At 38.7% G+C, this 22,043-nt stretch overlaps 14 non-coding genes across 14 annotated transcripts; all 14 read left to right on the top strand.

The window, feature by feature from the left end:
• Positions 1-157: 157 nt before the first annotated feature.
• Positions 158-229, top strand: TRNAQ-UUG (transfer RNA glutamine (anticodon UUG)). Its single transcript has one exon. It is a non-coding gene; the product is annotated as a tRNA-Gln (tRNA).
• Positions 230-1,190: 961 nt separating this feature from the next.
• TRNAS-AGA (transfer RNA serine (anticodon AGA)) lies at positions 1,191-1,272 on the top strand. Its single transcript has one exon. It is a non-coding gene; the product is annotated as a tRNA-Ser (tRNA).
• Positions 1,273-2,970: 1,698 nt separating this feature from the next.
• Positions 2,971-3,052, top strand: TRNAS-AGA (transfer RNA serine (anticodon AGA)). The gene has a single exon. It is a non-coding gene; the product is annotated as a tRNA-Ser (tRNA).
• A 1,698-nt stretch (positions 3,053-4,750) lies between these two features.
• On the top strand, positions 4,751-4,832 carry TRNAS-AGA (transfer RNA serine (anticodon AGA)). The gene has a single exon. It is a non-coding gene; the product is annotated as a tRNA-Ser (tRNA).
• A 2,450-nt stretch (positions 4,833-7,282) lies between these two features.
• On the top strand, positions 7,283-7,354 carry TRNAQ-UUG (transfer RNA glutamine (anticodon UUG)). The gene has a single exon. It is a non-coding gene; the product is annotated as a tRNA-Gln (tRNA).
• Positions 7,355-8,317: 963 nt separating this feature from the next.
• On the top strand, positions 8,318-8,399 carry TRNAS-AGA (transfer RNA serine (anticodon AGA)). Its single transcript has one exon. It is a non-coding gene; the product is annotated as a tRNA-Ser (tRNA).
• Positions 8,400-10,834: 2,435 nt separating this feature from the next.
• TRNAQ-UUG (transfer RNA glutamine (anticodon UUG)) lies at positions 10,835-10,906 on the top strand. Its single transcript has one exon. It is a non-coding gene; the product is annotated as a tRNA-Gln (tRNA).
• A 966-nt stretch (positions 10,907-11,872) lies between these two features.
• TRNAS-AGA (transfer RNA serine (anticodon AGA)) lies at positions 11,873-11,951 on the top strand. The gene has a single exon. It is a non-coding gene; the product is annotated as a tRNA-Ser (tRNA).
• A 664-nt stretch (positions 11,952-12,615) lies between these two features.
• TRNAQ-UUG (transfer RNA glutamine (anticodon UUG)) lies at positions 12,616-12,687 on the top strand. The gene has a single exon. It is a non-coding gene; the product is annotated as a tRNA-Gln (tRNA).
• A 963-nt stretch (positions 12,688-13,650) lies between these two features.
• On the top strand, positions 13,651-13,732 carry TRNAS-AGA (transfer RNA serine (anticodon AGA)). The gene has a single exon. It is a non-coding gene; the product is annotated as a tRNA-Ser (tRNA).
• A 665-nt stretch (positions 13,733-14,397) lies between these two features.
• On the top strand, positions 14,398-14,469 carry TRNAQ-UUG (transfer RNA glutamine (anticodon UUG)). The gene has a single exon. It is a non-coding gene; the product is annotated as a tRNA-Gln (tRNA).
• A 2,745-nt stretch (positions 14,470-17,214) lies between these two features.
• Positions 17,215-17,296, top strand: TRNAS-AGA (transfer RNA serine (anticodon AGA)). The gene has a single exon. It is a non-coding gene; the product is annotated as a tRNA-Ser (tRNA).
• Positions 17,297-19,743: 2,447 nt separating this feature from the next.
• On the top strand, positions 19,744-19,815 carry TRNAQ-UUG (transfer RNA glutamine (anticodon UUG)). Its single transcript has one exon. It is a non-coding gene; the product is annotated as a tRNA-Gln (tRNA).
• Positions 19,816-20,778: 963 nt separating this feature from the next.
• Positions 20,779-20,860, top strand: TRNAS-AGA (transfer RNA serine (anticodon AGA)). The gene has a single exon. It is a non-coding gene; the product is annotated as a tRNA-Ser (tRNA).
• The last annotated feature ends 1,183 nt before the right edge of the window (positions 20,861-22,043 follow it).

Raw genomic sequence — 22,043 nt, 5'->3', positions numbered from 1 at the left:
GTGAAATAAAAGGATAGTAGATATTAATTTACCATTTTGTATTAGTAGTAGATTTGCACTGCAGCATTAGAGCCTGTTTTCACATCCATTCATGATTTAACATGCTCGTTTCACCCTTTTCTTCACAAGAAGATCCAGCTAAGTACTTGGTCCCTCTGGTTCCATGGTGTAATGGTTAGCACTCTGGACTTTGAATCCAGTGATCTGAGTTCAAATTTCAGTGGAACCTGGGTAATTCTTCATGAAACGCAGGTTTCACTATTTCCACTCACACTGTGTCCTCCTATGCCCAAGGTTTACCATATAAAGACAACGTTAAAATCCACATACCAAAAGCCCAAAAAAAATTGAATATTACTAGGATCCATAAAATGATCACTTTGAATCCTATAGTCTAACTTATCTATTATATAGGATTAGCGAAATTAAAATTGACGTCAGGAAACAAAACTCATACTATTTATGTGACACCAAGCAACCATTCTCTATGACTTGTGTTACTGATCACTTTTTCCAGGTGGGTAAAACTGACATGGATTTCAAGCCAAAATGGCTTCAAGAAACATCAGCATTTTATTTACCTGAGTCATCTTTTCTCTTGTTTTTCAGCATTTCCTAATGCGGTTTGTAAACATTTTTGGTGGCGTTTTTCTAAGAATTGTTTTGGGCATCTTTTGATTTCGTTTTTGTGGCTTCTTTTTGTAGCTCACAAAACTCACCAAAAGTCACTCAGGAATCTCCAGGGGTCTTTCTTACCTTCCCCTTGACTTGCATTATAAGTATGGAACTCTTCTAAGTGAAAAACACGTGAAGAAAGATGTGCTCATTTCAGTTAACCGCTTGGCGTTTTTGGCAACTTGATGCGGTTAAAAGGTGCTCAAAAGCCTGAACATATGAAAAGCAAGTCTCTTTTACATAGAAATTAATATGTTCAGACCTTTGAGCATTTTCAAATTTTTTTTCAGGATGTTTTGTAGTGGACCCAGTTCAAATCCGCCTTATGAAGAGGGAAAAGCCATGAACTGCACAAGGTTCTGATTGATGATGATTTTAAATCAGATTTTTACATGTTAGTGAGGCCTAGAATTTTGCTTTGCTTTTCTAAGAGTTCATCCGGGGGGATAATCACTGATCTTGATCATGGTGCTTTAAGAAAAGGTGTGGGAAACTCGCAAGGATGTCATGTCTGAGTAGTCGTGGCCGAGTGGTTAAGGCGATGGACTAGAAATCCATTGGGGTCTCCCCGCGCAGGTTCAGATCCTGCCGGCTACGTCCATGTTCCCATAACTTTTGACAGATTATTGAAAATCAATTTTCATATTCCCTCGTCTATCTCCCAAGACAGTGGTCTGTGATCTTTGGACTTGGTTTGTAGAACCATACTGACAGCATCTTCGGATCCTCTTTTGATTAGCCTGCCCTGCGCGACATAACGTGCGTCCCGATGCTAAACAAAAGTAGCACCGCGGGTGCCATCAAGTAAGAAGATCTTCTCCCGCTCTTGTCCAGAGGCCGCAGAGCACTATCGTGGCTGATGGACTGGGACATGGGCTTTGATTTCTGCAAACTCTACTTGAATTATGTCTCGGATGAAAGCTTTTACTACACAATGAATAATCTTTAGCAACTTCTGGATGAACAGTTTTCTAACATTATAAGTTTTGCAATTTATTTTTTCTCACCCTTTTCCCAAGTAATAGATGCAACACTCTATTTGCCAGTTTTTATCAACATTTAAAACTCTCCTTGTTGTGATAGCGTGGAACTCGAGGCAAACTTGTGAAATAAAAGGATAGTAGATATTAATTTACCATTTTGAATTAGTAGTAGATTTGCACTGCAGCATTAGAGCCTGTTTTCACATCCATTCATGATTTAACTTGCTCGTTTCACCCTTTTCTTCACAAGAAGATCCAGCTAAGTACATTTTCCCTCTGGTTCCATGGTGTAATGGTTAGCACTCTGGACTTTGAACCTAGTGATCTGAGTTCAAATCTCAGTGCAACCTGAGTAGTTCTTTATGAAACGCAGGTTTCACTTTTTCCGCTCACATTGTGTCCTCCTATGCCCAAGGTTTACCATATAAAGACAAAGTTAAAATCCACATACAAAAAGCCGAAAAAAAATTGAATATTACTAGAATCCATAAAATGATCACTTTGAATCCTATGGCCAAATTTATCTATTATATAGGATTAGCGAAATTAAAATTGACGTCAGGAAACAAAACTCATACTATTTATGTGACACCAAGCAACCATTCTCTATGACTTGTGTTAATGATCACTTTTTCCAGGTGGGTAAAACTGACATGGATTTCAAGCCAAAATGGCTTCAGGAAACATCAGCATTTTATTTTCCTGAGTCATCTTTTCTCTTGTTTTTCAGCATTTCCTAATGCGGTTTGTAAACATTTTTGGTGGCGTTTTTCTAAGAATTGTTGTGGGCATCTTTTGAGTGCGTTTTTGTGGCTTATTTTTGTAGCTCACAAAACTCACCAAAAGTCTCTCAGGAGCCTTCAGGGGTCTTTCTTACGTTCCCATTGACTTGCATTATAAGTCTGGAACTCTTCTAAGTGAAAAACACCTGAAGAATGATGTGCTCATTTCAGTTAACCGCTTGCGTTTTTGGCAACTTGATGCGGTTAAAAGGTGCTGAAAAGCCTGATCAAGTGAAAAGCAAGTCTTTTTTACATGGAAATTAATATGTTCAGACCTTTGAGCATTTTCAGAGTTTTTTTTCAGGATGTTTTTGTAGTGGACCCAGTTCAGTTCCGCCTTATGAAGAGGGAAAAGCCATGAACTGTACAAGGTTCTAATTGATGATGAGTTCAAAACAGATTTTTACATTTTAGTGAGGCCTAGAATTTTGCTTTGCTTTTCTAAGATGTCTTCCAGGGGGATAATAAGTGATCTTGATCATGGTGCTTTAAGAAAAGGTGTGGGAAACTCACAAGGATTTCATGTCTGAATAGTCGTGGCCGAGTGGTTAAGGCGATGGACTAGAAATCCATTGGGGTCTCCCCTCGCAGGTTCAAATCCTGCCGGTTACTACCATGTTCTCATAACTTTTGACAGATTATTGAAGATCAATTTTCATATTCCCTCGTCTCTCTCCCAAGACAGTGGTCTGTGATCTTTGGACTTGGTTTGTAGAACAATACTGACAGCATCTTCGGATCTTCTTTTGATTATCCTGCCCTGCGCGACATAACGTGCGTCCCGATGCTAAACAAAAGTAGCACCGCGGGTGCCATCAAGTAAGAAGATCTTCTCCCGCTCTTGTTCAGCGGCCGCAGAGCACTATCGTGGCTGATGGACTGGGACATGGGCTTTGATTTCTGCAAACTCTACTTGAATTATATCTCGGATGAAAGCTTTTACTACACAATGAATAATCTTTAGCAACTTCTGGATGAACAGCTTTCTAACATTATAAGTTTTGCAATTTATTTTTTCTCACCCTTTTCCCAAGTAATAGATGCAACACTCTATTTGCCAGTTTTTATCAACATTTAAAACTCTCCTTGTTGTGATAGCGTGGAACTCGAGGCAAACTTGTGAAATAAAAGGATAGTAGATATTAATTTACCATTTTGAATTAGTAGTAGATTTGCACTGCAGCATTAGAGCCTGTTTTCACATCCATTCATGATTTAACTTGCTCGTTTCACCCTTTTCTTCACAAGAAGATCCAGCTAAGTACATTTTCCCTCTGGTTCCATGGTGTAATGGTTAGCACTCTGGACTTTGAACCTAGTGATCTGAGTTCAAATCTCAGTGCAACCTGAGTAGTTCTTTATGAAACGCAGGTTTCACTTTTTCCGCTCACATTGTGTCCTCCTATGCCCAAGGTTTACCATATAAAGACAAAGTTAAAATCCACATACAAAAAGCCGAAAAAAAATTGAATATTACTAGAATCCATAAAATGATCACTTTGAATCCTATGGCCAAATTTATCTATTATATAGGATTAGCGAAATTAAAATTGACGTCAGGAAACAAAACTCATACTATTTATGTGACACCAAGCAACCATTCTCTATGACTTGTGTTAATGATCACTTTTTCCAGGTGGGTAAAACTGACATGGATTTCAAGCCAAAATGGCTTCAGGAAACATCAGCATTTTATTTTCCTGAGTCATCTTTTCTCTTGTTTTTCAGCATTTCCTAATGCGGTTTGTAAACATTTTTGGTGGCGTTTTTCTAAGAATTGTTGTGGGCATCTTTTGAGTGCGTTTTTGTGGCTTATTTTTGTAGCTCACAAAACTCACCAAAAGTCTCTCAGGAGCCTTCAGGGGTCTTTCTTACGTTCCCATTGACTTGCATTATAAGTCTGGAACTCTTCTAAGTGAAAAACACCTGAAGAATGATGTGCTCATTTCAGTTAACCGCTTGCGTTTTTGGCAACTTGATGCGGTTAAAAGGTGCTGAAAAGCCTGATCAAGTGAAAAGCAAGTCTTTTTTACATGGAAATTAATATGTTCAGACCTTTGAGCATTTTCAGAGTTTTTTTTCAGGATGTTTTTGTAGTGGACCCAGTTCAGTTCCGCCTTATGAAGAGGGAAAAGCCATGAACTGTACAAGGTTCTAATTGATGATGAGTTCAAAACAGATTTTTACATTTTAGTGAGGCCTAGAATTTTGCTTTGCTTTTCTAAGATGTCTTCCAGGGGGATAATAAGTGATCTTGATCATGGTGCTTTAAGAAAAGGTGTGGGAAACTCACAAGGATTTCATGTCTGAATAGTCGTGGCCGAGTGGTTAAGGCGATGGACTAGAAATCCATTGGGGTCTCCCCTCGCAGGTTCAAATCCTGCCGGTTACTACCATGTTCTCATAACTTTTGACAGATTATTGAAGATCAATTTTCATATTCCCTCGTCTCTCTCCCAAGACAGTGGTCTGTGATCTTTGGACTTGGTTTGTAGAACAATACTGACAGCATCTTCGGATCTTCTTTTGATTATCCTGCCCTGCGCGACATAACGTGCGTCCCGATGCTAAACAAAAGTAGCACCGCGGGTGCCATCAAGTAAGAAGATCTTCTCCCGCTCTTGTTCAGCGGCCGCAGAGCACTATCGTGGCTGATGGACTGGGACATGGGCTTTGATTTCTGCAAACTCTACTTGAATTATATCTCGGATGAAAGCTTTTACTACACAATGAATAATCTTTAGCAACTTCTGGATGAACAGCTTTCTAACATTATAAGTTTTGCAATTTATTTTTTCTCACCCTTTTCCCAAGTAATAGATGCAACACTCTATTTGCCAGTTTTTATCAACATTTAAAACTCTCCTTGTTGTGATAGCGTGGAACTCGAGGCAAACTTGTGAAATAAAAGGATAGTAGATATTAATTTATCATTTTGTATTAGTAGTAGATTTGCACTGCAGCATTAGAGCCTGTTTTCACATCCATTCATGATTTAACATGCTCGTTTCACCCTTTTCTTCAGAAGAAGATCCAGCTAAGTATATTGCCCATCTGATTTCATGGTGTAATGGTTAGCACTCTGGACTTTGAATCCGGTGAGCTGAGTTCAAATCTCAGTGGAACCTGGGTAATTCTTCATGAAACACAGGTTTCTATTTTTTCCGCTCACACTGTGTCCTCCTATGCAGAAGGTTTAACATATAAAGACAAAGTTAAAATCCACATACCAAAAGCCAAAAAAAACTTGAATATTACAAGGATCCATAAAATAATAACTTTGAATCCTATGGCCAAAGTTATCTATTATATAGGATTAGCGAAATTAAAATTGACGTCAGGAAACAAAACTCATACTATTTATGTGACACCAAGCCACCATTCTCTATGACTTGTGTTAATGATCACATGACACTTTTTCAAGGTGGGTAAAACTGACATGGATTTCAAGCCAAAATGGCTTCAGGAAACATCAGCATTTTATTTTCCTGAGTCATCATTTCTCTTGTTTTTCAGCATTTCCTAATGCGGTTTGTAAACATTTTTGGTGGCGTTATTCTAAGAATTGTTTTGGGCATCTTTTGAGTGCGTTTTTGTGGCATCTTTTTGTGGCTCACAAAACTCACCAAAAGTCACTCAGGAGCCTTCCAGGGGTCTTTCTTACCTTCCCCTTGACTTGCATTAAAAGTCTGGAAATCTTCTAAGTGAAAAACACCTGAAGAATGATGTGCTCATTTTAGTTAACCGCTTGCATTTTTGGCAACTTGATGCGGTTAAAAGGTGCTGAAAAGCCTGATCAAGTGAAAAACAAGTCTTTTTTACATGAAATTAATATGTTCAGACCTTTGAACATTTTCAGAGTTTTTTTCAGGATGTTTTTGTAGTGGACCCAGTTCACATCCGCCTTATGAAGAGGGAAAAGCCATGAACTGTACAAGGTTCTAATTGATGATGAGTTCAAATCAGATTTTTACATGTTAGTGAGGCCTAGAATTTTGCTTTGCTTTTCTAAGATGTCTTCCAGAGGGATAATCACTGATCTTGATCATGGTGCTTTAAGAAAAGGTATGTGAAACTTACAAAGATTTCATGTCTGAGTAGATGTGGCTGAGTGGTTAAGGCGATGGACTAGAAATCGCTTGGGGTCTCCCTACACAGGTTTAAATCCTACCGGCTACATCCATGTTCCCAAAATTTTGACCGATTATTGAAGATCAATTTTCATATTCCCTCATCTATCTCCCAAGACAGTGGTCTGTGCTCTTTGGACTGGGTTTGTAGAACCATACTGACAGCATCTTCGGATCTTCTTTTGATTAGCCTGCCCTGCGCGACATAACGTGCATCCCGATGCTAAACAAAAGTAGCACCGCGGGTGCCATCAAGTAAGAAGACCTTCTCCCACTCTTGTCCAGCAGGCGCAGAGCACTATCGTGGCTGATGTACTGGGACATGGGCTTTGATTTCTACAAACTCTACTTGAATTATGTCTCGGATGAAAGCTTTTACTACACAATGAATAATCTTTAGCAACTTCTGGATGAACAGATTTCTAACATTATAAGTTTTGCAATTTATTTTTTCTCACCCTTTTCCCAAGTAATAGATGCAACACTCTATTTGCCAGTTTTTATCAACATTTAAAACTCTCCTTGTTGTGATAGCGTGGAACTCGAGGCAAAATTGTGAAATAAAAGGATAGTAGATATTAATTTACCATTTTGTATTAGTAGTAGATTTGCACTGCAGCATTAGAGCCTGTTTTCACATCCATTCATGATTTAACATGCTCGTTTCACCCTTTTCTTCACAAGAAGATCCAGCTAAGTACTTGGTCCCTCTGGTTCCATGGTGTAATGGTTAGCACTCTGGACTTTGAATCCAGTGATCTGAGTTCAAATTTCAGTGGAACCTGGGTAATTCTTCATGAAACGCAGGTTTCACTATTTCCACTCACACTGTGTCCTCCTATGCCCAAGGTTTACCATATAAAGACAACGTTAAAATCCACATACCAAAAGCCCAAAAAAAATTGAATATTACTAGGATCCATAAAATGATCACTTTGAATCCTATAGTCTAACTTATCTATTATATAGGATTAGCGAAATTAAAATTGACGTCAGGAAACAAAACTCATACTATTTATGTGACACCAAGCAACCATTCTCTATGACTTGTGTTACTGATCACTTTTTCCAGGTGGGTAAAACTGACATGGATTTCAAGCCAAAATGGCTTCAAGAAACATCAGCATTTTATTTTCCTGAGTCATCTTTTCTCTTGTTTTTCAGCATTTCCTAATGCGGTTTGTAAACATTTTTGGTGGCGTTTTTCTAAGAATTGTTGTGGGCATCTTTTGAGTGCATTTTTGTGGCTTCTTTTTGTAGCTCACAAAACTCACCAAAAGTCACTCAGGAGCCTTCCAGGGGTCTTTCTTACCTTCCCCTTGACTTGCATTATAAGTCTGGAACTCTTCTAAGTGAAAAACACCTGAAGAATGATGTGCTCATTTCAGTTAACCGCTTGCGTTTTTGGCAACTTGATGCGGTTAAAAGGTGCTGAAAAGCCTGATCAAGTGAAAAGCAAGTCTTTTTTACATGGAAATTAATATGCTCAGACCTTTGAGCATTTTCAGAGTTTTTTTTCAGGATGTTTTTGTAGTGGACCCAGTTCAAATCCGCCTTATGAAGAGGGAAAAGCCATGAACTGCATAAGGTTCTGATTGATGATGACTTTAAATCATATTTTTACATGTTAGTGAGGACTAGAATTTTGCTTTGCTTTTCTAAGAGTTCATCCAGGGGGATAATCACTGATCTTGATCATGGTGCTTTAAGAAAAGGTGTGGGAAACTCACAAGGATTTCATGTCTGAGTGGTCATGGCCGAGTAGTTAAGGCGATGGACTAGAAATCCATTGGGGTCTCCCTGCGCAGGTTCAAATCCTGCTGGCTACATCCATGTTCCCATAGCTTTTGACAGATTATTGAAGATCAATTTTCATATTCCCTCGTCTCTCTCCCAAGACAGTGGTCTGTGATCTTTGGACTTGGTTTGTAGAACAATACTGACAGCATCTTCGGATCTTCTTTTGATTAGCCTGCCCTGCGCGACATAACGTGCGTCCCGATGCTAAACAAAAGTAGCACCGCGGGTGCCATCAAGTAAGAAGATCTTCTCCCGCTCTTGTCCAGCGGCCGCAGAGCACTATCGTGGCTGATGGACTGGGACATGGGCTTTGATTTCTGCAAACTCTACTTGAATTATGTCTCGGATGAAAGCTTTTACTACACAATGAATAATCTTTAGCAACTTCTGGATGAACAGCTTTCTAACATTATAAGTTTTGCAATTTATTTTTTCTCACCCTTTTCCCAAGTAGTAGATGCAACACTCTATTTGCCAGTTTTTATCAACATTTAAAACTCTCCTTGTTGTGATAGCGTGGAACTCGAGGCAAACTTGTGAAATAAAAGGATAGTAGATATTAATTTACCATTTTGTATTAGTAGTAGATTTGCACTGCAGCATTAGAGCCTGTTTTCACATCCATTCATGATTTAACATGCTCGTTTCACCCTTTTCTTCACAAGAAGATCCAGCTAAGCACATTGTCCCTCTGATTCCATGGTGTAATTGTTAGCACTCTGGACTTTGAATCTAGTGATCTGAGTTCAAATCTCAGTGGAACCTGGGTAGTTCTTTATGAAACTCAGGTTTCACTTTTTCCGCTCACATTGTGTCCTCCTATGCCCAAGGTTTACCATATAAAGACAAAGTTAAAATCCACATACAAAAAGACAAAAAAAAATTGAATATTACTAGAATCCATAAAATGATCACTTTGAATCCTATGGCCAAATTTATCTATTATATAGGATTAGCGAAATTAAAATTGACGTCAGGAAACAAAACTCATACTATTTATGTGACACCAAGCAACCATTCTCTATGACTTGTGTTAATGATCACTTTTTCAAGGTGGGTAAAACTGACATGGATTTCAAGCCAAAATGGCTTCAGGAAACATCAGCATTTTATTTTCCTGAGTCATCTTTTCTCTTGTTTTTCAGCATTTCCTAATGCGGTTTGTAAACATTTTTGGTGGCGTTTTTCTAAGAATTGTTGTGGGCATCTTTTGAGTGCGTTTTTGTGGCTTATTTTTGTAGCTCACAAAACTCACCAAAAGTCACTCAGGAGCCTTCCAGGGGTCTTTCTTACCTTCCCATTGACTTGCATTATAAGTCTGGAACTCTTCTAAGTGAAAAACACCTGAAGAATGATGTGCTCATTTCAGATAACCGCTTGCGTTTTTGGCAACTTGATGCGGTTAAAAGGTGCTGAAAAGCCTGATCAAGTGAAAAGCAAGTCTTTTTTACATGGAAATTAATATGTTCAGACCTTTGAGCATTTTCAGAGTTTTTTTTCAGGATGTTTTTGTAGTGGACCCAGTTCAGTTCCGCCTTATGAAGAGGGAAAAGCCATGAACTGTACAAGGTTCTAATTGATGATGAGTTCAAATCAGATTTTTACATTTTAGTGAGGCCTAGAATTTTGCTTTGCTTTTCTAAGATGTCTTCCAGAGGGATCTTGATCATGGTGCTTTAAGAAAAAGCATGTGAAACTCACAAAGATTTCATGTCTGAGTAGACGTGGCCGAGTGGTTAAGGCCAAGGACTAGAAATCGCTTGGGGTCTCCCCACACAGGTTTAAATCCTGCCGGCTACATCCATATTCCCAAAACTTTTGACCGATTATTGAAGATCAATTTTCATATTCTATCATCTATCTCCCAAGACAGTGGTCTGTGCTCTTTGGACTTGGTTTGTAGAACCATACTGACAGCATCTTCGGATCTTCTTTTGATTAGCCTGCCCTGCGCGACATAACGTGCGTCCCGATGCTAAACAAAAGTAGCACCACGGGTGCCATCAAGTAAGAAGACCTTCTCCCGCTCTTGTCCAGCGGTCGCAGAGCACTATCGTGGCTGATGGACTGGGACATGGGCTTTGATTTCTACAAACACTACTTGAAATATGTCTCGGATGAAAGCTTTTACTACACAATGAATAATCTTTAGCAACTTCTGGATGAACAACTTTCTAACATTATAAGTTTTGCAATTTATTTTTTCTCACCCTTTTTCCAAGTAATAGATGCAACACTCTATTTGCCAGTTTTTATCAACATTTAAAACTCTCCTTGTTGTGATAGCGTGGAGCTCGAGGCAAACTTGTGAAATAAAAGGATAGTAGATATTAATTTACCATTTTGTATTAGTAGTAGATTTGCACTGCAGCATTAGAGCCTGTTTTCACATCCATTTATGATTTAACATGCTCGTTTCACCTTTTTCTTCACAAGAAGTTCCAGCTAAGTACATTGTCCCTCTGGTTCCATGGTGTAATGGTTAGCACTCTGGACTTTGAATCCAGTGATCTGAGTTCAAATCTCAGTGGAACCTGGGTAGTTCTTTATGAAACGCAGGTTTCACTTTTTCCGCTCACATTGTGTCCTCTTATGCCCAAGGTTTACCATATAAAGACAAAGTTAAAATCCACATACAAAAAGCCAAAAAAAAATTGAATATTACTAGAATCCATAAATTGATCACTTTGAATCCTATGGCCAAATTTATCTATTATATAGGATTAGCGAAATTAAAATTGACGTCAGGAAACAAAACTCATACTATTTATGTGACACCAAGCAACCATTCTCTATGACTTGTGTTAATGATCACTTTTTCCAGGTGGGTAAAACTGACATGGATTTCAAGCCAAAATGGCTTCAGGAAACATCAGCATTTTATTTTCCTGAGTCATCTTTTCTCTTGTTTTTCAGCATTTCCTAATGCGGTTTGTAAACATTTTTGGTGGCGTTTTTCTAAGAATTGTTGTGGGCATCTTTTGAGTGCATTTTTGTGGCTTCTTTTTGTAGCTCACAAAACTCACCAAAAGTCACTCAGGAGCCTTCCAGGGGTCTTTCTTACCTTCCCCTTGACTTGCATTATAAGTCTGGAACTCTTCTAAGTGAAAAACACCTGAAGAATGATGTGCTCATTTCAGTTAACCGCTTGCGTTTTTGGCAACTTGATGCGGTTAAAAGGTGCTGAAAAGCCTGATCAAGTGAAAAGCAAGTCTTTTTTACATGGAAATTAATATGCTCAGACCTTTGAGCATTTTCAGAGTTTTTTTTCAGGATGTTTTTGTAGTGGACCCAGTTCAAATCCGCCTTATGAAGAGGGAAAAGCCATGAACTGCATAAGGTTCTGATTGATGATGACTTTAAATCAGATTTTTACATGTTAGTGAGGACTAGAATTTTGCTTTGCTTTTCTAAGAGTTCATCCAGGGGGATAATCACTGATCTTGATCATGGTGCTTTAAGAAAAGGTGTGGGAAACTCACAAGGATTTCATGTCTGAGTAGACGTGGCCGAGTGGTTAAGGCGATGGACTAGAAATCCATTGGGGTCTCCCCGTGCAGGTTCAAATCCTGCCGGATACGTCCATGTTCCCATAACTTTTGACAGATTATTGAAGATCAATTTTCATATTCCCTCGTCTCTCTCCCAAGACAGTGGTCTGTGATCTTTGGACTTGGTTTGTAGAACCATACTGACAGCATCTTCGGATCTTCTTTTGATTAGCCTGCCCTGCGCGACATAACGTGCGTCCCGATGCTAAACAAAAGTAGCACCGCGGGTGCCATCAAGTAAGAAGATCTTCTCCCGCTCTTTTCCAGCGGCCGCAGAGCACTATCGTGGCTGATGGACTGGGACATGGGCTTTGATTTCTGCAAACTCTACTTGAATTATGTCTCGGATGAAAGCTTTTACTACACAATGAATAATCTTTAGCAACTTCTGGATGAACAGCTTTCTAACATTATAAGTTTTGCAATTTATTTTTTCTCACCCTTTTCCCAAGTAATAGATGCAACACTCTATTTGCCAGTTTTTATCAACATTTAAAACTCTCCTTGTTGTGATAGCGTGGAACTCGAGGCAAACTTGTGAAATAAAAGGATAGTAGATATTAATTTACCATTTTGTATTAGTAGTAGACTTGCACTGCAGCATTAGAGCCTGTTTTCACATCCATTCATGATTTAACATGCTCGTTTCACCCTTTTCTTCAGAAGAAGATCCAGCTAAGTACATTGTCCCTCTGGTTCCATGGTGTAATGGTTAGCACTCTGGACTTTGAATCCAGTGATCTGAGTTCAAATCTCAGTGGAACCTGGGTAGTTCTTTATGAAACGCAGGTTTCACTTTTTCCGCTCACATTGTGTCCTCCTATGCCCAAGGTTTACCATATAAAGACAAAGTTAAAATCCACATACAAAAAGCCGAAAAAAAATTGAATATTACTAGAATCCATAAAATGATCACTTTGAATCCTATGGCCAAATTTATCTATTATATAGGATTAGCGAAATTAAAATTGACGTCAGGAAACAAAACTCATACTATTTATGTGACACCAAGCAACCATTCTCTATGACTTGTGTTAATGATCACTTTTTCCAGGTGGGTAAAACTGACATGGATTTCAAGCCAAAATGGCTTCAGGAAACATCAGCATTTTATTTTCCTGAGTCATCTTTTCTCTTGTTTTTCAGCATTTCCTAATGCGGTTTGTAAACATTTTTGGTGGCGTTTTTCTAAGAATTGTTGTGGGCATCTTTTGAGTGCGTTTTTGTGGCTTCTTTTTGTAGCTCACAAAACTCACCAAAAGTCACTCAGGAGCCTTTCAGGGGTCTTTCTTACCTTCCCATTGACTTGCATTATAAGTCTGTAACTCTTCTAAGTGAAAAACACCTGAAGAATGATGTGCTCATTTCAGTTAACCGCTTGCGTTTTTGGCAACTTGATGCGGTTAAAAGGTGCTGAAAAGCCTGATCAAGTGAAAAGCAAGTCTTTTTTACATGGAAATTAATATGTTCAGACCTTTGAGCATTTTCAGAGTTTTTTTTCAGGATGTTTTTGTAGTGGACCCAGTTCAAATCCGCCTTATGAAGAGGGAAAAGCCATGAACTGCATAAGGTTCTGATTGATGATGACTTTAAATCAGATTTTTACATGTTAGTGAGGACTAGAATTTTGCTTTGCTTTTCTAAGAGTTCATAAAGGGGGATAATCACTGATCTTGATCATGGTGCTTTAAGAAAAGGTGTGGGAAACTCACAAGGATTTCATGTCTGCGTAGTCGTGGCTGAGTGGTTAAGGTGATGGACTAGAAATCCATTGGGGTCTCCCCGCGCAGGTTCAAATCCTGCTGGATACGTCCATGTTCCCATAACATTTTGAGAGATTATTGAAGATCAATTTTCATATTCCCTCGTCTCTCTCCCAAGACAGTGGTCTGTGATCTTTGGACTTGGTTTGTAGAACCATACTGACAGCATCTTCGGATCTTCTTTTGATTAGCCTGCCCTGCGCGACATAACGTGCGTCCCGATGCTAAACAAAAGTAGCACCGCGGGTGCCATCAAGTAAGAAGATCTTCTCCCGCTCTTGTCCAGCGGCTGCAGAGCACTATCGTGGCTGATGGACTGGGACATGGGCTTTGATTTCTGCAAACTCTACTTGAATTATGTCTCGGATGAAAGCTTTTACTACACAATGAATAATCTTTAGCAACTTCTGGATGAACAACTTTCTAACATTATAAGTTTTGCAATTCATTTTTTCTCACCCTTTTCCCAAGTAATAGATGCAACACTCTATTTGCCAGTTTTTATCAACATTTAAAACTCTCCTTGTTGTGATAGCGTGGAACTCGAGGCAAACTTGTGAAATAAAAGGATAGTAGATATTAATTTACCATTTTGTATTAGTAGTAGATTTGCACTGCAGCATTAGAGCCTGTTTTCACATCCATTCATGATTTAACATGCTCGTTTCACCCTTTTCTTCAGAAGAAGTTCCAGCTAAGTACATTGCCCATCTGATTCCATGCTGTAATGGTTAGCACACTGGACTTTGAATCCAGTGATCTGAGTTCAAATCTCAGTGGAACCTGGGTAATTCTTCATGAAACACAGGTTTCTCTTTTTTCGCTCACACTGTGTCCTCCTATGCAGAAGGTTTAACATATAAAGACAAAGTTAAAATCCACATACCAAAAGCCAAAAAAAAATTGAATATTACTAGAATCCATAAAATGATCACTTTGAATCCTATGGCCAAATTTATCTATTACATAGGATTAGCGAAATTAAAATTGACGTCAGGAAACAAAACTCATACTATTTATGTGACACCAAACAACCATTCTCTATGACTTGTGTTAATGATCACTTTTTCCAGGTGAGTAAAACTGACATGGATTTCAAGCCAAAATGGCTTCAGGAAACATCAGCATTTTATTTTCCTGAGTCATCTTTTCTCTTGTTTTTCAGCATTTCCTAATGCGGTTTGTAAACATTTTTGGTGGCGTTTTTCTAAGAATTGTTGTGGGCATCTTTTGAGTGCGTTTTTGTGGCTTCTTTTTGTAGCTCACAAAACTCACCAAAAGTCACTCAGGAGCCTTCCAGGGGTCTTTCTTACCTTCCCATTGACTTGCATTATAAGTCTGTAACTCTTCTAAGTGAAAAACACCTGAAGAATGATGTGCTCATTTCAGTTAACCGCTTGCGTTTTTGGCAACTTGATGCGGTTAAAAGGTGCTGAAAAGCCTGATCAAGTGAAAAGCAAGTCTTTTTTACATGGAAATTAATATGTTCAGACCTTTGAGCATTTTCAGAGTTTTTTTTCAGGATGTTTTTGTAGTGGACCCAGTTCAAATCCGACTTATGAAGAGGGAAAAGCCATGAACTGCATAAGGTTCTGATTGATGATGACTTTAAATCAGATTTTTACATGTTAGTGAGGACTAGAATTTTGCTTTGCTTTTCTAAGAGTTCATCCAGGGGGATAATCACTGATCTTGATCATGGTGCTTTAAGAAAAGGTGTGGGAAACTCACAAGGATTTCATGTCTGCGTAGTCGTCACTGAGTGGTTAAGGTGATGGACTAGAAATCCATTGGGGTCTCCCCGCGCAGGTTCAAATCCTGCTGGATACGTCCATGTTCCCATAACATTTTGAGAGATTATTGAAGATCAATTTTCATATTCCCTCGTCTCTCTCCCAAGACAGTGGTCTGTGATCTTTGGACTTGGTTTGTAGAACCATACTGACAGCATCTTCGGATCTTCTTTTGATTAGCCTGCCCTGCGCGACATAACGTGCGTCCCGATGCTAAACAAAAGTAGCACCGCGGGTGCCATCAAGTAAGAAGATCTTCTCCCGCTCTTTTCCAGCGGCCGCAGAGCACTATCGTGGCTGATGGACTGGGACATGGGCTTTGATTTTTGCAAACTCTACTTGAATTATGTCTCGGATGAAAGCTTTTACTACACAATGAATAATCTTTAGCAACTTCTGGATGAACAGCTTTCTAACATTATAAGTTTTGCAATTTATTTTTTCTCACCCTTTTCCCAAGTAATAGATGCAACACTCTATTTGCCAGTTTTTATCAACATTTAAAACTCTCCTTGTTGTGATAGCGTGGAACTTGAGGCAAACTTGTGAAATAAAAGGATAGTAGATATTAATTTACCATTTTGTATTAGTAGTAGACTTGCACTGCAGCATTAGAGCCTGTTTTCACATCCATTCATGATTTAACATGCTCGTTTCACCCTTTTCTTCAGAAGAAGATCCAGCTAAGTACATTGTCCCTCTGGTTCCATGGTGTAATGGTTAGCACTCTTTACTTTGAATCCAGTGATCTGAGTTCAAATCTCAGTGGAACCTGGGTAGTTCTTTATGAAACGCGGGTTTCACTTTTTCCGCTCACATTGTGTCCTCCTATGCCCAAGGTTTACCATATAAAGACAAAGTTAAAATCCACATACAAAAAGCCGAAAAAAAATTGAATATTACTAGAATCCATAAAATGATCACTTTGAATCCTATGGCCAAATTTATCTATTATATAGGATTAGCGAAATTAAAATTGACGTCAGGAAACAAAACTCATACTATTTATGTGACACCAAGCAACCATTCTCTATGACTTGTGTTAATGATCACTTTTTCCAGGTGGGTAAAACTGACATGGATTTCAAGCCAAAATGGCTTCAGGAAACATCAGCATTTTATTTTCCTGAGTCATCTTTTCTCTTGTTTTTCAGCATTTCCTAATGCGGTTTGTAAACATTTTTGGTGGCGTTTTTCTAAGAATTGTTGTGGGCATCTTTTGAGTGCGTTTTTGTGGCTTCTTTTTGTAGCTCACAAAACTCACCAAAAGTCACTCAGGAGCCTTCCAGGGGTCTTTCTTACCTTCCCATTGACTTGCATTATAAGTCTGTAACTCTTCTAAGTGAAAAACACCTGAAGAATGATGTGCTCATTTCAGTTAACCACTTGCGTTTTTGGCAACTTGATGCGGTTAAAAGGTGCTGAAAAGCCTGATCAAGTGAAAAGCAAGTCTTTTTTACATGGAAATTAATATGTTCAGACCTTTGAACATTTTCAGAGTTTTTTTTCAGGATGTTTTTGTAGTGGACCCAGTTCAAATCCGCGTTATGAAGAGGGAAAAGCCATGAACTGCATAAGGTTCTGATTGATGATGACTTTAAATCAGATTTTTACATGTTAGTGAGGACTAGAATTTTGCTTTGCTTTTCTAAGAGTTCATAAAGGGGGATAATCACTGATCTTGATCATGGTGCTTTAAGAAAAGGTGTGGGAAACTCACAGGAATTTCATGTCTGCGTAGTCGTGGCTGAGTGGTTAAGGTGATGGACTAGAAATCCATTGGGGTCTCCCCGCGCAGGTTCAAATCCTGCTGGATATGTCCATGTTCCCATAACATTTTGAGAGATTATTGAAGATCAATTTTCATATTCCCTCGTCTCTCTCCCAAGACAGTGGTCTGTGATCTTTGGACTTGGTTTGTAGAACCATACTGACAGCATCTTCGGATCTTCTTTTGATTAGCCTGCCCTGCGCGACATAACGTGCGTCCCGATGCTAAACAAAAGTAGCACCGCGGGTGCCATCAAGTAAGAAGATCTTCTCCCGCTCTTGTCCAGCGGCTGCAGAGCACTATCGTGGCTGATGGACTGGGACATGGGCTTTGATTTCTGCAAACTCTACTTGAATTATGTCTCGGATGAAAGCTTTTACTACACAATGAATAATCTTTAGCAACTTCTGGATGAACAACTTTCTAACATTATAAGTTTTGCAATTCATTTTTTCTCACCCTTTTCCCAAGTAATAGATGCAACACTCTATTTGCCAGTTTATATCAACATTTAAAACTCTCCTTGTTGTGATAGCGTGGAACTCGAGGCAAACTTGTGAAATAAAAGGATAGTAGATATTAATTTACCATTTTGTATTAGTAGTAGATTTGCACGGCAGCATTAGAGCCTGTTTTCACATCCATTCATGATTTAACATGCTCGTTTCACCCTTTTCTTCAGAAGAAGTTCCAGCTAAGTACATTGCCCATCTGATTCCATGCTGTAATGGTTAGCACACTGGACTTTGAATCCAGTGATCTGAGTTCAAATCTCAGTAGAACCTGGGTAATTCTTCATGAAACACAGGTTTCTCTTTTTTCGCTCACACTGTGTCCTCCTATGCAGAAGGTTTAACATATAAAGACAAAGTTAAAATCCACATACCAAAAGCCAAAAAAAAATTGAATATTACTAGAATCCATAAAATGATCACTTTGAATCCTATGGCCAAATTTATCTATTACATAGGATTAGCGAAATTAAAATTGACGTCAGGAAACAAAACTCATACTATTTATGTGACACCAAACAACCATTCTCTATGACTTGTGTTAATGATCACTTTTTCCAGGTGGGTAAAACTGACATGGATTTCAAGCCAAAATGGCTTCAGGAAACATCAGCATTTTATTTTCCTGAGTCATCTTTTCTCTTGTTTTTCAGCATTTCCTAATGCGGTTTGTAAACATTTTTGGTGGCGTTTTTCTAAGAATTGTTGTGGGCATCTTTTGAGTGCGTTTTTGTGGCTTCTTTTTGTAGCTCACAAAACTCACCAAAAGTCACTCAGGAGCCTTCCAGGGGTCTTTCTTACCTTCCCATTGACTTGCATTATAAGTCTGTAACTCTTCTAAGTGAAAAACACCTGAAGAATGATGTGCTCATTTCAGTTAACCGCTTGCGTTTTTGGCAACTTGATGCGGTTAAGAGGTGCTGAAAAGCCTGATCAAGTGAAAAGCAAGTCTTTTTTACATGGAAATTAATATGTTCAGACCTTTGAGCATTTTCAGAGTTTTTTTTCAGGATGTTTTTGTAGTGGACCCAGTTCAAATCCGACTTATGAAGAGGGAAAAGCCATGAACTGCATAAGGTTCTGATTGATGATGACTTTAAATCAGATTTTTACATGTTAGTGAGGACTAGAATTTTGCTTTGCTTTTCTAAGAGTTCATCCAGGGGGATAATCACTGATCTTGATCATGGTGCTTTAAGAAAAGGTGTGGGAAACTCACAAGGATTTCATGTCTGCGTAGTCGTCACTGAGTGGTTAAGGTGATGGACTAGAAATCCATTGGGGTCTCCCCTCGCAGGTTCAAATCCTGCTGGATACGTCCATGTTCCCATAACATTTTGAGAGATTATTGAAGATCAATTTTCATATTCCCTCGTCTCTCTCCCAAGACAGTGGTCTGTGATCTTTGGACTTGGTTTGTAGAACCATACTGACAGCATCTTCGGATCTTCTTTTGATTAGCCTGCCATGCGCGACATAACGTGCGTCCCGATGCTAAACAAAAGTAGCACCGCGGGTGCCATCAAGTAAGAAGATCTTCTCCCGCTCTTGTCCAGCGGCTGCAGAGCACTATCGTGGCTGATGGACTGGGACATGGGCTTTGATTTCTGCAAACTCTACTTGAATTATGTCTCGGATGAAAGCTTTTACTACACAATGAATAATCTTTAGCAACTTCTGGATGAACAACTTTCTAACATTATAAGTTTTGCAATTCATTTTTTCTCACCCTTTTCCCAAGTAATAGATGCAACACTCTATTTGCCAGTTTTTATCAACATTTAAAACTCTCCTTGTTGTGATAGCGTGGAACTCGAGGCAAACTTGTGAAATAAAAGGATAGTAGATATTAATTTACCATTTTGTATTAGTAGTAGATTTGCACTGCAGCATTAGAGCCTGTTTTCACATCCATTCATGATTTAACATGCTCGTTTCACCCTTTTCTTCAGAAGAAGTTCCAGCTAAGTACATTGCCCATCTGATTCCATGCTGTAATGGTTAGCACACTGGACTTTGAATCCAGTGATCTGAGTTCAAATCTCAGTGGAACCTGGGTAATTCTTCATGAAACACAGGTTTCTCTTTTTTCGCTCACACTGTGTCCTCCTATGCAGAAGGTTTAACATATAAAGACAAAGTTAAAATCCACATACCAAAAGCCAAAAAAAAATTGAATATTACTAAAATCCATAAAATGATCACTTTGAATCCTATGGCCAAATTTATCTATTATATAGGATTAGCGAAATTAAAATTGACGTCAGGAAACAAAACTCATACTATTTATGTGACACCAAACAACCATTCTCTATGACTTGTGTTAATGATCACTTTTTCCAGGTGAGTAAAACTGACATGGATTTCAAGCCAAAATGGCTTCAGGAAACATCAGCATTTTATTTTCCTGAGTCATCTTTTCTCTTGTTTTTCAGCATTTAATAATGCGGTTTGTAAACATTTTTGGTGGCGTTTTTCTAAGAATTGTTGTGGGCATCTTTTGAGTGCGTTTTTGTGGCTTCTTTTTGTAGCTCACAAAACTCACCAAAAGTCACTCAGGAGCCTTCCAGGGGTCTTTCTTACCTTCCCATTGACTTGCATTATAAGTCTGTAACTCTTCTAAGTGAAAAACACCTGAAGAATGATGTGCTCATTTCAGTTAACCGCTTGCGTTTTTGGCAACTTGATGCGGTTAAAAGGTGCTGAAAAGCCCGATCAAGTGAAAAGCAAGTCTTTTTTACATGGAAATTAATATGTTCAGACCTTTGAGCATTTTCAGAGTTTTTTTTCAGGATGTTTTTGTAGTGGACCCAGTTCAAATCCGACTTATGAAGAGGGAAAAGCCATGAACTGCATAAGGTTCTGATTGATGATGACTTTAAATCAGATTTTTACATGTTAGTGAGGACTAGAATTTTGCTTTGCTTTTCTAAGAGTTCATCCAGGGGGATAATCACTGATCTTGATCATGGTGCTTTAAGAAAAGGTGTGGGAAACTCACAAGGATTTCATGTCTGCGTAGTCGTCGCTGAGTGGTTAAGGTGATGGACTAGAAATCCATTGGGGTCTCCCCGCGCAGGTTCAAATCCTGCTGGATACATCCATGTTCCCATAACTTTTGACAGATTATTGAAGATCAATTTTCATATTCCCTCGTCTCTCTCCCAAGACAGTGGTCTGTGATCTTTGGACTTGGTTTGTAGAACCATACTGACAGCATCTTCGGATCTTCTTTTGATTAGCCTGCCCTGCGCGACATAACGTGCGTCCCGATGCTAAACAAAAGTAGCACCGCGGGTGCCATCAAGTAAGAAGATCTTCTCCCGCTCTTGTCCAGCGGCTGCAGAGCACTATCGTGGCTGATGGACTGGGACATGGGCTTTGATTTCTGCAAACTCTACTTGAATTATGTCTCGGATGAAAGCTTTTACTACACAATGAATAATCTTTAGCAACTTCTGGATGAACAACTTTCTAACATTATAAGTTTTGCAATTCATTTTTTCTCACCCTTTTCCCAAGTAATAGATGCAACACTATATTTGCCAGTTTTTATCAACATTTAAAACTCTCCTTGTTGTGATAGCGTGGAACTCGAGGCAAACTTGTGAAATAAAAGGATAGTAGATATTAATTTACCATTTTGTATTAGTAGTAGATTTGCACTGCAGCATTAGAGCCTGTTTTCACATCCATTCATGATTTAACATGCTCGTTTCACCCTTTTCTTCAGAAGAAGTTCCAGCTAAGTACATTGCCCATCTGATTCCATGCTGTAATGGTTAGCACACTGGACTTTGAATCCAGTGATCTGAGTTCAAATCTTATTGGAACCTGGGTAATTCTTCATGAAACACAGGTTTCTCTTTTTTCGCTCACACTGTGTCCTCCTATGCAGAAGGTTTAACATATAAAGACAAAGTTAAAATCCACATACCAAAAGCCAAAAAAAAATTGAATATTACTAGAATCCATAAAATGATCACTTTGAATCCTATGGCCAAATTTATCTATTATATAGGATTAGCGAAATTAAAATTGACGTCAGGAAACAAAACTCATACTATTTATGTGACACCAAGCAACCATTCTCTATGACTTGTGTTAATGATCACTTTTTCCAGGTGGGTAAAACTGACATGGATTTCAAGCCAAAATGGCTTCAGGAAACATCAGCATTTTATTTTCCTGAGTCATCTTTTCTCTTGTTTTTCAGCATTTCCTAATGCGGTTTGTAAACATTTTTGGTGGCGTTTTTCTAAGAATTGTTGTGGGCATCTTTT

Source organism: Phyllobates terribilis, unplaced genomic scaffold (assembly GCF_046119375.1).
Source record: "Phyllobates terribilis strain yellow unplaced genomic scaffold, ASM4611937v1 Scaffold_13__5_contigs__length_258822181, whole genome shotgun sequence".
In the NCBI taxonomy this organism is placed as follows: Eukaryota; Metazoa; Chordata; class Amphibia; order Anura; family Dendrobatidae; genus Phyllobates; species Phyllobates terribilis.
This window is presented reverse-complemented; position numbering and strand designations above follow the sequence as displayed.